This window comes from Carlito syrichta, unplaced genomic scaffold, assembly GCF_000164805.1.
Source record: "Carlito syrichta isolate Samal-C Ts95f unplaced genomic scaffold, Tarsius_syrichta-2.0.1 Scaffold303113, whole genome shotgun sequence".
Lineage (NCBI taxonomy): Eukaryota > Metazoa > Chordata > Mammalia > Primates > Tarsiidae > Carlito > Carlito syrichta.
This window is the reverse complement of record NW_007247209.1, coordinates 169,628-184,670: the sequence shown is the minus strand read 5'-3', so window position 1 is coordinate 184,670 and position 15,043 is coordinate 169,628.

Below are 15,043 nucleotides of genomic sequence, written 5' to 3'. Positions count from 1 at the left end.
TAAATATCTCTGTTTTGAATTTTCACAGTTTCACATTAATGAAATGGGCTGTGAAATGTGTGCTGGGCTGAGGTTGGAGGCCTGTTGATACTCCCTGTAGGGAAGACTTCTAGCACTTGCTAGAACTGTGCTTCTATTATTTATTTTTCTACTTCTCAATTAAATTATTCAATTAAAACCTTCTAATATCTAAAGGAAAGGCGAATTTGGGTAAGCAGAGAACAAAAATGCAGATCTTGAACTTGCTAGTTTGTTTTCCCTGCTCCGAGGGTTAAGTAACGTGTACTTGGCATATGTACTCCTTTGCCACTTCAGTGTTCTTTCTTTGTGGTGGAAGTGTCACATTAATTGTCTTCATTCAAGGATAGTTTCCTGGTCACACGGATTGTCTATGTTACCTCAGTCAATACATGCATTTGTTTAGAATCTACAGAGGTCAGACGCAGAGCTCTACAGCACACTACCTGTTCTGATACCTTCTGTGCCTCACATCATGCCAAGAGCTGTCATGATTTTTCTGCCATTTCACTTTAGAGAGCTTCCAGCCAGTGATTGCTTTTAGGAGGCCCACACCAAACTAAACAGTAAATGACTGCCTTCACTGGGACCAAGGACTGTTCTAACAGCATTCACTGCCAGTTCTAATAGGAGAAGGAAATGCCAGTGTCTTCTAGTCCCTACTCATACCAGAACGTGAACAATTCAGTGGGTTCTGTAGGTGGTTCTAAGCTTTCAACTGCCTGGTATCCATTGGAAAAAATATCTGGTGACTGGTTGATTGCTCTTTACTTTTTTGTCTTGGTCCTAAAATGTAAGAAGCGGAATGACTATGAGGTTAGAAGTCTTTCTTTGGCCTGCCTGGGAGAGGTGGTAGGTGAGAGAGATGATCTGGATTATTATAACAGCCGTCTTTGGCTATGTGGGCAGGACTGACTTTCATGCCCAGGGCTGTGTAACTATGCATGAGAGTCCTTGGCAGGTAGGCTTGTAGCTATGGCCTCTGCGCACTCCCAGGCTGCTGTTGTTTCCAGTCAAATCATATTTTGTCATTTGAGACCTATGAGGACCGTTGTGTGGATCCATGGTGATTCTAGACGTCAGAAATACTTAGGAATGAGCATAGTTCAAATCTGTGTTTAGATTTCTCCCTCCTCCTCCCTTTAAAAAAAAAAAAAGACAGAGTCAGAGTCTTGCTTTGTCACCCAGATTGGAATGCAGTGGCATGATGATGGCTCACTGCAACCTTGAACTCCTGCGCTCAAGGAATCCTCCTGCCTCAGCCTCCCTAGATTTTCTGTAATAAGTTCAATTTATACAAATTGAATTGATATTTTAAAATTTAAATGTTAGCATCATTATAAGTTTTAGCTGACCAGATAGGTGGTTTCTGGCCACTATGTTCTATGGTTTGAGAATGGAATTGCAAATGCCCATCTCCTGTGTCACAGATGGACTCTGTGCTGAGACACCCCAGCTGACTCATGTGCCTGGATGCATTTTGGAGAGGGAGAAAACACAATCAATGGAGGCATTTGCCCAGCCTCCACTGTTACAAGCTGTGATGATTTTGTTAATGTGGCTGGGCATCCGAGTCCTGAGACTGAACTGTGTGCTGCTCCTAAGGGGAGCTTGGGATTAGGTCCTATTGAAGTTGGCATCTTCCCAAGAAAGGAGAGGAGGAACTGCATGTGCTGGGTAGATTGCTGGGGAGGGCCAGGACAACCAGAGCTGAGTGCTGCAGGGACTTCAGCCCAGGGAGGAGTTAGGTGTGTTCTTGTGTTACTCATTGTGGGACTGACTAGGACCAAAATTGGGCTATGGCTGGGACTAGGAGCTATAGGGAGTTAGGGAATGATTGCCTGAAAGTTGAACCACCCACAGGTGGACTGGGCATCTTGTTGCTGGAGATCTGTAAACAGTGGCTTATCACCTTGGTAGGGCTGAGAGAGGGTTTTCAGGAGGGGTGGTGAGTTCACTGTACTTTTGGCTCATTACTAGCTTACTGACTGACTCTTCCCAACCTTTGAGTCTCTTCTTCCTGCTGCTCTTTTGGCTCAGGCTAGTAGAGGGCGGGTTTTCTTCAGGTGAGCTGTGTTGTAGATTTGTAACAGTTTCTGAGTCTGCCCCACTGGGTGCTTTCTGCAGGGGCCTGTTAAGAAGGCCTCCGCATCCCTGCCTGTGGTAGGGAGGTAGCTTGGTTCTTGGACCTTTTGGAAAGCAGTACCTGGGAATGCTGCCTGTGTAGGAGTCCTGTGCACACATGCTGCACAGAGGCAAGGGCCCAGGCGTGACAGAGTGGGTGTTGTGTTCCTTTGCTCTTTGCAGGTATTGTTTCTAAGGGATTGAGCCATTTTCTCATGGTCTCTCTAGAAGGAATGAACTGAATTGGTTCTCATAGTTGGGCCGCGCCAAGACCTGGCCAGGGAGATAATGTGTCTGGGGAGAGAATGGGCTGGAGGATTGGGACCCTCTCCTGGCATGTGGTATGCCCCAGCTGATCTATAGGTATCTGGGGTCTCAGCTCTTCATTTGCAGAGGACATGCTCAGTTTCCTCTTTGGTCAAGTCAGCCTTTGGTTTTTAATTTTTTCAGCATCTGAATTTTTTCAGAATCTGAATAACTTTGAGATTCAGCCTCTTGTTTGAAACTTCATACATGCCACACATGAATCTGAAAACCGTAGGTAGCTGACTAAAGTTATTTCTCCTGACATTTAGTGACACTCACTTTAAAGCTCTCTTTTTCTTTTTCTTTTTTTTGGAGTTGGAGTCTCACTCTGTCGCCCAGACTGGAGTGTAGTGGCCGCTCCCGGCCACCACAGCCTCGATCTGCTGGGCTCCGGCAATCCTTCCGCCTCAGCCTTCCCAGTAGTCGGAACTACAGGTGTGCGCTACCACGCCTGGCTGATTTTTGATTTATTATAGAGATGAGGTTTTGCCAAGTTGCTCAGGCAGGTCTTGAACCCACGGGCTCGGGCAGTCCACTCACCTCAGCTTCCCAAGGCGCGGGATTATAGGCTGAGCCACCGAGCCCGGCTAGCTCTCTTTTTCTTTTGCTGACAAGAATGGGATACAGAATAGGAAAGGGTAACACCCTCTATTGGAGCACTTTTTATGGTCATGTTTTTAAGTGCTGGGGCGCCCAAGTCCCATGTAGCGAGGAAATGTGGTCCTTGATGAGGCTGCTACCCAGCTGGTCCACAATCCTCCCCAGGAGAAGGGCTTGATGGACCAGTGGAAAGGAGCCTGAATGTGGCCCTGGCCCCTTCCCAGCGGTGTCTGTCCACACCCAGGGGCAGCTGTTGGCCATTGAGTAGAGTCCTGTGCCCTGGGCCTTGGCTGCTGTGAACAGAGAAACTCAGGCTGGGCTGTGATGGGTTTGGGACAGCCTTAATACCTCTGAGAATTCTGCTTTGGGGTCCTGGGTAAGCAGTATTTAGATATATTTCCCCAAACCATCAATGTCACATACATTCTGTGACAGTTGTATTACTCTTGTTATTTATGTATTTATTTATTTATATTCTGCCTTGTTCCAGAAAAGTATGAAGGCAGCAAGTCTTGTTTTTTTGGTGTTCTGTTTTATTTTTTGAGTTGGAGTCTCACTATTGCCCAGGTTGGAGTGCAGTGGCATGCTCACGGCCACTGCAGCCTTGACCTGCTGGGCTCAGTTGATCCTTCCACCTCAGCCTTCCCAGTAGCTGGAACCACAGGCATGTGCCACCAGACCCAGCTAATTTTTTGTTTTATTATAGAGACGATGTCTCACCAAGTTGCCCAGGCTGGTCTCGAACCCCTGGACTCAGGCAGTCCTCTTGCGTCGGCCTCCCAAAGTGCTGGATTACAGGCTTGAGCCACTGCACCCGACCTGGTACTCTGTTTTAACATTTGAAGATTTAGTCAAAATGCACTTGTTAAATTGGCTATTTTAAAAAGAAAGGACAATAATTTCCTAATGTTGATTATGTTGCTTTTATCAGGCTTAAGTGCCATCATTTTTTTTCCTTCTTCCATGAATTGATTCTTCAAAAAAAAAGTTAATGAAAGAAAGAGAGGAACGTATAGCAAACATAGGACTGAGCAAAGGAACAATCTGTCTGAAAGAGATGCTCTAGCCTCTGGTTTGCTGCTGCCTGTGTGGCAGTCTCTGTGACAGTGGAGGCGCCACTGGGGGGGGGGGGGAGGCTTCCTGCTGTGCCTTTCCCACAGGGTTGTGTGAGGTCACATGGGAGATGCATGTGCATGTGAAAGCACTTTTTATATGAGCAGGCTCTGTGCACATGTAAACTCTATCATTGTGACTGTTGTGCTTCTCAGTGGAAATATATTAAGCTGATGACAATGACCTGGGAGATCACGGCTAGACCTTGGGCCAGAGTCATTGTGGCTTACAGCATACAGCCCCAGAGGGTTCTATGCAGGGGAAATGTATATGGACATAGTAAATAATTGATGAAGTAAAATTTTCTTTTATTCTGAGATTATTTTCTTCCTAATTTGGATGATAAAATGTCTTTTTATATAGTGGAGGTGATAGTAGAGGGTGATATTTTTGCTCTTTTAAATGCTGTTGGTTGCAGAACAAAATTTTGGCTGCTGTTTGTCAATCCTCAGAATTTCTTTTTAAGTTTACCTGTCTCTGAAATCTCAAATCAGGGAACCACAGTCTAGCTGTAGTGGCTATTTATGTACTGTTGAGAAATTTTGGATTCTTACAAATAGCCTGTATGTTGGTGAAGGGTATTGTAGCATTTCCACTGTCTCATGGTTCAAGAACAGGTTCTGAGATGACTACAAGCAGTTTTAGGAAGTGCAGATATCCCTGCAGTGATGAGTCATCTCTGATCTCCCCTGAGTCCATGAGAGACACTCACAGGAAGTTTGTGTGGCCTTCTCAGTGATGACTACCCTGGAGCTGGTGGCACGCCCTGAATGTTGGTGATAACTCTAGCAGTGGGTATTTTGGCTTCTGCCTCCACCTGCCTGGCACTCAGCAGCCAGTCCTGACCTCTAGGTGTCTGGATTCCCTGCCAGCTTGGATCACACTCCAGGCAGTACTTGTTTTGGCCACATGATCTCCTTTCTCACTTATGGCTCACTTCCCTCCTTCCCCCTCCAAACCTGACTGCCTCAGTGTGGAATAAAATAGTTTATATGCATGCATAAATGGTTGGTTGGATTCACATTCCAGGAGAGTTCCACAGAAGGAACATGCAGATTTTGAAATGCACAGTGATGTGTGAAATAAATACTATGAATTCTCAGCAGACAATATGATGGAGTGAGTGGGGCAGGTGAGGGGACTTCTATGGCCTTGACATGTAATTGCCCAGCGTTTGGATACAGAGGAGACTCTTTTTAAAGTTGCTTTTATTTCAAGATCTTTTAGATTTTCTAAGTAATGTATGAATGTGCATAGATCCAATGAATATGGAATCTATGAACTCAGCTCTCTTGTATGTACAGTCACAGTTTGCTGCTGTAATTTAGCCAGCAGTGCCCTGCCCTGCCCTGCGGTGTCTGTATAGCTTCCACTGCTTCTCTTTGGTGTTGGGCTTGTGAGGCATGACTTGCAGAGGGGCCTGGTGCCTGGAAATGTGCTGAAGAAGATGTTCACCACCAACCCTCTGTCTCCCTTTCTGCTTTGTAATGAACATGTGTCTGCCTGCAGTGGCTGGGACCATGACTGTTTTTGCCCTTGTGCCTATTTACGAGCTTTCAAAGTCTGACTGACATTTTTGATATGCTATTCTAACTTTAATAAATGCTTTATTTCCCTCTAATTCCCCCCAAATGCCTTAATTTTGTGGGCTGTTTATTTCAACAGGTAACAGTGTTGGTTATGTGAAATCTTGGTGTGCACATTTTGATAAGAAGGGACTGGCTCTATGGAATTTCAAGTGATTGGATAGAAGGACTCTAAAATGAGCTTCAAACTCCTCCAAGAGAACTTGAGGCTCCAGGGAGGTACCCAGAATGTTGTATAGGTTTAAACTACCTGTCAGCCTATTTTACTTAGTGGCTTCTGGTTTCTGGTTTGAAGAGAGTTGTGCCCCTAAAAGCATTTGAAACTTGTGGCTCTCAAGCAAAATGACATTGTCCCTACAGTGTTCTCTGGGATGGGAGGTGATGGAGACCGTAGGGAGATTTTAAGGCCCCCCATTGTTATATGTGACCTATTTTGACAGTGGGAGGGTAGCGTGTGAAGACTTGGAATGAGCTCTGGAATGAATGAACTAAATAAAGACATTTATTCATCTCCCAGTGACTTTTGCATGCTCTCTGTTTCTGCTATTTTAGATATTTTCTTCATTCTTTATACCTGAACTTTCCCCACCTCTTCTGCTCTATTGAAAAGAAGGCTTCTGTCACAAGCAGCCTCCGTCTCTCTTTGCTTAAAAACCAGCTGGATTGATGTGGCAGAGATAGTTTCCACTCACCATCCATTCTCTCCATCTGTGATAATACAACTGACAGTTTTTAGCTGGACACTTGACTTCTCAGAAAAAAGGCTTTGTTTCCCAGCCTCCTGTATAGCTGAGTGTGGCCATTTACCATTACTCCTTCCTGAAATCCCATTAAATAGCGGGGTTTTTTTTAAAAGCATAAATCTGCTAGGATAACTAAAAATAGCAACAAAATTTGGAACCTTTCAAGAAAATAGATGAATGGTAACTAACTTAAAAACACCTAAGAGAGCTACATTGTAAGAAAGAAAGGGGAACATCTCAGAATCTGATTTCTATTGCAGAGTTCCCCAAGGCTCTGCAATTAGCCGTACCAGGTACCTCTGGAGGTGGCTGTGATGGTGAAACCAGGAGGATTGGCTGAGAGCCTGTTTAGACTCTCCATTCCACACATTTGGGCAGATGTGCCTATCTCAGCCTAGGGGAAGACCAAAGGAGGTGTGCCATTTTCAGCCTTCGGTTTGTAAAATCCTCAGGTCAGTACTATCCTCTAGACAGAAAGCAAAGCAGAAAGAGACTTCTTTGAGAAATCATACCAGCCTAAGAGAAAAGACCAGTACAGATATACCAATACAGAATGTGACCACAGAAAGTCACACACATCTTACCATGGGTTCCAGTGAATAAGAGAATTCTGAGAATGAAGGCTGTAAGTTGCCAAATGAAAGGGCTAACCTGATGCTAACATAATGGAATAAGAAAGCACTGTGCCAAGGCACATCACTGAAATTTCAGAACACAGAGAAACTTCTGGAGAAAATAAACATGATACATACAAAGTATCTGAAATCAGAATGGCTTTGAGTTTCTCCAGTGCCATATTGGAAACTAAAGGAATGTGGACCTTTACTTCCAGAATTCTGAAGGAAAATTATTCCCAGGTAGATTAAAAATCATACTGAGATTTGTAGGCTCTTAAATTTACATTTTACACACCCATTCAAGGAAATTACTAGAGGATGTACTCCAAAATGAGAGAGTACCCTTCTGGTAACATGAATAAGAGATGCTTGTTCATGAAATGCACTAACACAGCGGTCCCCAATCTTTTTGGCATCAGGGACCAGTTTTGTGGAAGACGGGTTTTCCGTGAACTGAGGTGGGGGAGATGGCTTCGGGATGATTCAAGTGCATAACGTTTATCTGATTTCTATTGCAGAGTTCCCCAAGGCTCTGCAATTAGCCGTACCAGGTACCTCTGGAGATGGCTGTGATGGTGAAACCAGGAGGATTGGCTGAGAGCCTGTTTAGACTCTCCATTCCACACATTTGGGCAGATGTGCCTATCTCAGCCTAGGGGAAGACCAAAGGAGGTGTGCCATTTTCAGCCTTCGGTTTGTAAAATCCTCAGGTCAGTACTATCCTCTAGACAGAAAGCAAAGCAGAAAGAGACCATCTTACCATGGATTCCAGTGAATAAGAGAATTCTGAGAATGAAGGCTGTAAGTTGCCAAATGAAAGGGCTAACCTGATGCTAACATAATGGAATAAGAAAGCACTGTGCCAAGGCACATCACTGAAATTTCAGAACACAGAGAAACTTCTGGAGAAAATAAACATGATACATACAAACATGATACATACATACATATTTCTATTATTACTACGTTGCAATATATAATGAAAAAGTTATATAACTAACCATAAAAAAAGAAGCATGGACAGAAGTGGTAAATATAATAATTGGGTGGGTCATGTGTGGACTAAAAAACAAAAAGGAGTAAACCAAGAAAGAAGATGGCATACAGGCAATGGAAGATCCAACATAGAGAACAAGGTGACTCCCCAGGAGCACAGTACAAGGAGATTCCAGGGTAGCAGTGCACTAGGCACAGAAGGCAACCAGGCTAGGTTAGATGTTGGCTTTGAGATGGTGTCTTAGTTAGAACATGTTATTAGAACATCTTATTAGAATACCTGTTGCCTCTGTACATATTGAGGATTTAGATAGGAGGTGGGGTTAAACTATTGACAAGCGCCTAGAAAACCAAGGAACATAACTCCAAGGAAAACAAATTGGGCAAGAAAGAAAAAGTTATCACAGTAGTAATATATGACTCATAGTATTTCTATAGTCCTAATAACATAAGCACTAAATAGTAACCATATTATAATAAAACCCTTTTAGGAGAATGGAGAGTGGAAGGAAGACTGATGGAAAGTACATTTGAGCAAAAGCTGAATAATCCTCATTTTCCGTAGGGAGAGGTCAAGAGAAAATGCCGTCTTGAAAGGTGTTTTGCCACTGGTTGGGTACTATAGAACACACCCCAGGCAGAAACCAGACTTGTCAGGAGGCGTGTGGGAGAGGCTTCAGCTTCCGTTTAAACCAGCTTCAGAAGGAGCATGGTGGAGAGAAACCCTAAAGAAGGGAGGAGGGCAGGGCCTTGTGAAAAGCTGCAGTCCACAAGTCAGAAAAGCCTTTTGTGTGCAGCGAGGTCAGACCCAGTGCTGGTCCCTTCAGCACCAGGCTTTTGCAGTGTGGGGAGCCACGCAGAAGCACTAAAGGTGGGGAGGCTTCTCATCTGGAAAGTACAGCACAGGTGAGAGAGTGGTGAGCTGCAAATACACAATTGTTCAGCACCAGAGACTCCATGCTGGCAGTGTCTTATGAGTGCAGTGGATGCAGGAGATTCTTCAGCCACAACACCAGCTTCATATAAGATCAAAGAATCCACTCCTGTGTTGAGCCTTGTGCGTGCAGCCCATGTAGGAATGTATTCAGTGAAGGATTTACATTTGTTTGGCTCCAGAAAGCCTCACAACAGAAAGGCCTCATTAATGTGATAAAAGTTGGAAAACCTGTAGCCACATTGCCAAGTTCATTCAACGTCAGAAAAGTCATGCTATAAAAAGTCAAAGAGTTCTGGTTTTAAAATGGCAAAGTAAGGCTGGGTGCAGTGGCTCACACCTGTAATTTCAACAGCTTGGGGGCCTGTGGCAGGAGAATTGCTTGAGCTCAGGCGATTGAGACCAGCCTGGGCAACACAGCAAGACCTTGTCTCTACAAAAAATCAGCAGGCATGGTGGCACATGCCTGTAGTCCCAGCTACTCAGGAGGATGAGGCAGGAGGATCACCTGAATCCAGGAAGTTGAGATCAGGGTGAGCAGATATAGTACCACTGGACTCCAGCCTAGGCAACAGAGTGAGACCCTGACTCAAAATAATAATAATAATAATAATATTTTAAAAAATAAATAAAGCAAGCAAGTGACTTCACTATCTTCCACAGAAAACCAAAACATATACAACACCCAGATTTTCACCAGCAGCAACTCAGAACTCAAACAGGATGAGACAGATCCTGGAGGAACAGAAAAGTGAAAAAACTGAAGCGACAGTAGGAGAATTGGACTTCCACATCTATGGTGCCCCTCCCTGCCATTCTAAGTGCATGGAGAATCGTGGTTTCTACGCTGGATAAAGTGTGGTTGAGGTGGCCAACCAGTTTCCCCATCATCCTGGGTTTCCTGGTAGGAGACCTATCCTTGCATTAACTCCTGGGGAGTGTCATGGCCTGAAGGGAGAAATATTGAACACAGGCAGAGACAAAGGGGAGAGATTGATTACCATCCCCAGCCTGAAACTCTTAACTCCACCAAAGGAGACACCAAATCCAAGGGACTGTTCAGCACCATGCTGCAGGGGTATATTTCACAGGATCCTTGAACCCCTAGCCAGCCCTCCTGTGCTGCCAAGGATGAACCCTTTGGGACCTCCCCTATTCAAGACAGGCAGTGCTCTGATCATTTACTAGAGCTTTGGTGAACCTGGGCTTAAGGTACTGCTTAGAGCTGGAAAGCAGGGAGTGAGCTAGTGGTAAAAAGTTGCAAATATATCCAATAAAAATCAAAACAAATCCAGACAGAGAAAGCTGGAATAAGTCCTGTAATGCAAAAAGCACAGAGGTATACCCACAAGAAATAAGAGCAGACAGAGCCATGACCTCCCCAAAAGGCAAAAGCAAAAATTCAATGACTGACCATAACAAGATGTCCATTTTTTTTTTTTTGAGTTGGAGTCTCACTGTCACCCAGACTGGAGTGCAGTAGCCGCTCCCAGCCACTGCAGCCTCACCCTGCTGGGCTCTGGCGATCCTTCTGCCTCAGCCTTCCAAGTAGCTGGAATTATAGGCGCGTGCTACCATGCCCGGCTAATTTTTTATTTATTGTAGAGATGAGGTCTCACCAAGTTTGCCCAGGTGGGTCTCGAACCCGCAGGCTTAGGCAAGCCACTCACCTCAGCCTCCCAAGGTGCGGGATTACAGGCTGAGCCACCAAGCCCGGCTAAGATGTCCATTTTGAGCTCTCTGACCAAGAACTCAAAACAGCAGTTTTAAGAAAACTCAGTGATCTCCAAAATAACACAAAATCAGTTTAGAAACTTAACAGATAATTTTATCAAAGAGATTGAAATATATTATTTAAAAAAGCCTTGGAAATGAGGAATTCATTTGCTGAACTGAATAGCTCAGATATTCTCAACACAGAATGGCCCAAGTGGAGGAAGGAATCAGTGAGTTTGAAGACAGGCTATTTGAAAATACACAGAGGCTGGGCGTGTTGGCTCATGACTGTAATCCCAGCACTTTGGGAGGCTGAGATGGGAAAATTACTTGAGACCAGGAGTTCAAGACCAGTCTAGGCAACATAGCAAGACCTCATCTCAAATTAAAAAAATACAGAGAGGGGAAGAAAGAAAAGCAAATGAAAAGGAAAAAAGATCACCTTTAAGATATAGCACGATACTTCAAAAGACCAAATCTAAGAATGATTGGCATTCAAGGGGAAGCTTAGCACAAGCATGGAGTAGAAAGCTTATTCAAAGAAATAATAACAACTTTCCAAAGGTCTGAACACTAAACAGATTCAGCCCAAACAAGACCACCCCAAAGCATATAATAATCAGACTCTAAGAGGTCAAGGACAAAGAGGAGATCCTAAAAGCAGCAAGAGAAATGAAGCAAGTAAAATATAGAGGAGCTCCAATTCTAGCAACAGACTTCTCTGTGGAAACCATGCAGGCCAGGAGGGAGTGAGTGGAGTGACATTTTCAAAGCACCTAGTCATTTAACCCTGGTAAGTGTTAACCTAGAAAGGTGCTGGGAGTATAGCACTTGGGGAGAAACCTACCAAAACCCCACACTTGTGCAGCACAGAAGCCTTTTGGTACAGGCTGTTTGGGAGAGATTTAGGGTGCAGGTCCAATCTCGTTCATCCTTGGCAAACTCACACCTGGGGAACACCTCATGGATACAGAGATGGGGGAAGGCCTTCCACTGTAGAGACTTCCTCGTCCAGCGCCAGAATACTCACCTGAGACGCAGTCCTTATGAGTGCAACCAGTGTGAGAAAACCTTTATTCAAGGGCCTCACCCTGTTCCATACCAGAATGTTCTCACTGGAGGAAGGCCGCAGGTGTGTGGGGACTGTGTACTCTCCTTGCTTGACATGACAGAGGCACACCAGAGGGCACCTTCAGCCAGAGGTTGAACTTTTCCTCTTCAAACATCCACACTGAGGGTGCTCCTTATGAACACTAGGTATGTGGAAGGCTTTTAGGAGCTACGTGGCACTTTCTTTTCTTTTTTTTTTGAGTTAGAGTCTCACTCTGTCACCCAGGTTGGAGTGCAGTGGCACACTCACGACCATCCCGGTGTCAACCTGCTGGGCTCCGGCGATCCTTCCGCCTCAGCCTTTCAAGTAGCAGGAACTACAGGTACGTACTACCATGCCTGGTTAATTTTTAAATTTATTTTAGAGACAAGGTCTAGCCAAGTTGCCTAGGCTGGTCTCGAACCCTCAGGGCTCTGGCAATCCACTGGCCTCGGCCTCCCAAAGTGCTGGGATTATAGGCTGAGCCACCGAGCCCAGCCTATGTGGCACTTTCTAACCTGCCCCAAGCCCTTACTAGCATTATCTCACTGTCAGTGCCCGTGGCAGCAGCTGCTCCTCTCTCAGCTTCAGGCACTCCTGAGCCACCCTGGTGCTTTCCAGTCCCCTAAGGGAGTCACTAGCCTGAGCCCATATGCGAGCCTCATTCCCTTCCCCCTGATTGGTTGGAGCATGGATGTGACCCAGTTTTGGCTAGGAGGACCTTAGCTGGGGTCTTTCTGTGGCTTGCAGGGAAGGGTTAGCTTTTCTCATGGACATTATTGGCCTCCTGTAATTCTGGGTGGATTTGTCTGGCTTCCAAGTCAAACTTCCAGGGGAACTGCCTGCCTCATTCTGCTGGGTGTGGAAATAAAGGCCTAATTGTTTAAGCCAACTTAAATCCGGGGTTTTCTGTTTATTATGTGAGGTGGGCTGAGAACAGAATTGAGGTCTACCAGTGCTAAGGGTGGGTTGGGGCAGAATGCCCCAGGGAGGAACTCTCAGGCCACTTCTGGCTTCATTTGTTCTGCTGCCTCAGGCTTCCTGGGAGCAACTAGAGGGCTTTGTGTGTGGCTTAGTCCTGTGGCCTGGATGTCACAATGATTTTTGGGCTCAGAGGTCACCCTAAGGAGTGGTTGGTATGACAGCTGCCAGTGTGTCCTGGAGTAGTATGAGACTGGTCCCTTGTATCCAGAGAGTGTTTCGCTTTCTTCAGTACTGTTGAGGGGAAGCTTTTCACAAGACTTCCAGGAGCCACGTCCTCTGAAGGGAAGATCCTGGTAGGCAGGTGCCATTGACTAAGACCTACGGGGCCTGTGTAGAAGTCATAGTGCAGAAACACTAGGTGTGACTAGGAATTGGTGGCAAAAAACCTAGGGGGGACATGGCCCTTCTTACTGGGCATTCACAGATGTTTGGTAACTGCTCTGCAAGATGTGAGTACTGACATTCTCAGGGCTTCCAGGCCTGTATGTCCTATAGCCATGCTTACTATCAGAGCAAATAGCCTGACAGTTTTGTATTGGTTGCAGCCTACTCTAGGGTGGAGAAGTTCACTGGCTTGCTCCAGACCAGTGCTTCATATTTGGTGGGCCAAAGCTGTGGGCAGGAAACCACTTGCCAGGGTGCCAAGGAAATTCGCTGAGAGGCTGCTTGCTGGGGGGACCTGCTGGGAAGCCGGCTGGCAGGCTGGACTCCCGGGACCGCAGGGCAGCTGCATGGGGATGCTGGACTTTGTGGGAAGCCAGTCAAAACACCTGCAGAACTCAGCCAGCAAGCTCCCCTTTGGCTGCTGCTGAAACTTGCTGGAAGTGAGCTCCACTGGGTGTCCCACAAAGCTGCCAGGTGCCAAGTGAGTTAAGGAGGAAGGGAACCTCCTTCTCCTTCCCAGTGTCCCTCCAGCGCCCTCTACTGACAGGTTTAACATCATGCCTGCTGGCAAGGAAGAATTGTTCCAGGATGAGAGCAGAGTGATGGGGGATGGTCTGGAGGGATCGGAGGGGAATGCAAATGAGGTACTTGAGGCATTGTTGCAGGATCCTTCCTTAAAAGGCTCAGCCTCTTTTTCAAGGGTCTTGGCCTATGAATTGAGTTAGGTTTGGGAACTGGGGGAGAGGCTGTTGCTGTACACATTTGTGACTTAAGTCAGGTTTTTGGTTCCCAGACATGAAGTTTTTTTTTTTTCTTCCAGTCAGTCAGCACTCCTGTATCCCTAGGGATACCATGTTCAATTAGCCACTACCTGTGGACCAAGGTATTTTGATGACTGGTATGGATCTGCTGCCTCTCTTAGCAGATGCGTCTACCTTGCATCTGCCATTCAACCTCTGCTCCTCTAGAATCCCATCACCCCGATGAAATAAGAGAGGTTCCACCATCACGCCTGCCTGCCAAGGAGCGCAATCCCCAAGCTTTTCAGGGATGCAGGTGCTCCTCTTACATATTTCCCAGTGCCCAGTGGAGGGAGTGCTCCTGGGCCTTCTTGTGGTATGTAGTTGAGAGACAGGTGTGTAGGGCATGCATGTTAAATCGTACTATCTCCCTATGCCTTGGAACACCTCCTCCATGCCAGGAAAACTCTAGCATCTCAGCCTTGTTGCATACAGGCCATTTTTGAGTTCAAGTTTCAGTCAATCAAATAAGCTGTTAGAGCTACCTCCACCCATTCAAGTGAGCACATTAAACGCAGATTCTCGGTGACTTTACCCGCACCAATAAATTTGGCCAATCTAGTGTTATATTCCACCCTCCTTCGTCTAACGTCCTTATAATTCACTTCCACATGTTTCCCACATTTCTAAGGATACATGTTAGAACAATCTTGCTCATTTTCTTGGTGTATAAGCTATTCTTCCTGGAGCATAGTGTATAATTGTCTTTCTGGAGCATGCTGTGATTTGCTCTGGTTACAGGCCTACTGACAACACAGGGTGATTATAGTTGGTTTGAGGGGGATGAGCATCCCCCTTCAAGGCATCTACCCCTGGTGATGTGATCACAAAATTTTCCATCAAAGGAGTATTAATCTGTGACACCATGGGGCAAAATACTTCTATTATTGGAGGTTCAGAATGATGTGAGTTTTTCATTTAAGATAGTAAGTTTTGGCTGGGTGCAGTGGCTCAAGCCTGTAATCCCAGCAATTTGGGAGGCCAAGGTGAGAGGATTGCCTGAGCTCACAGGTTCCAGACCAGCCTGGGCAA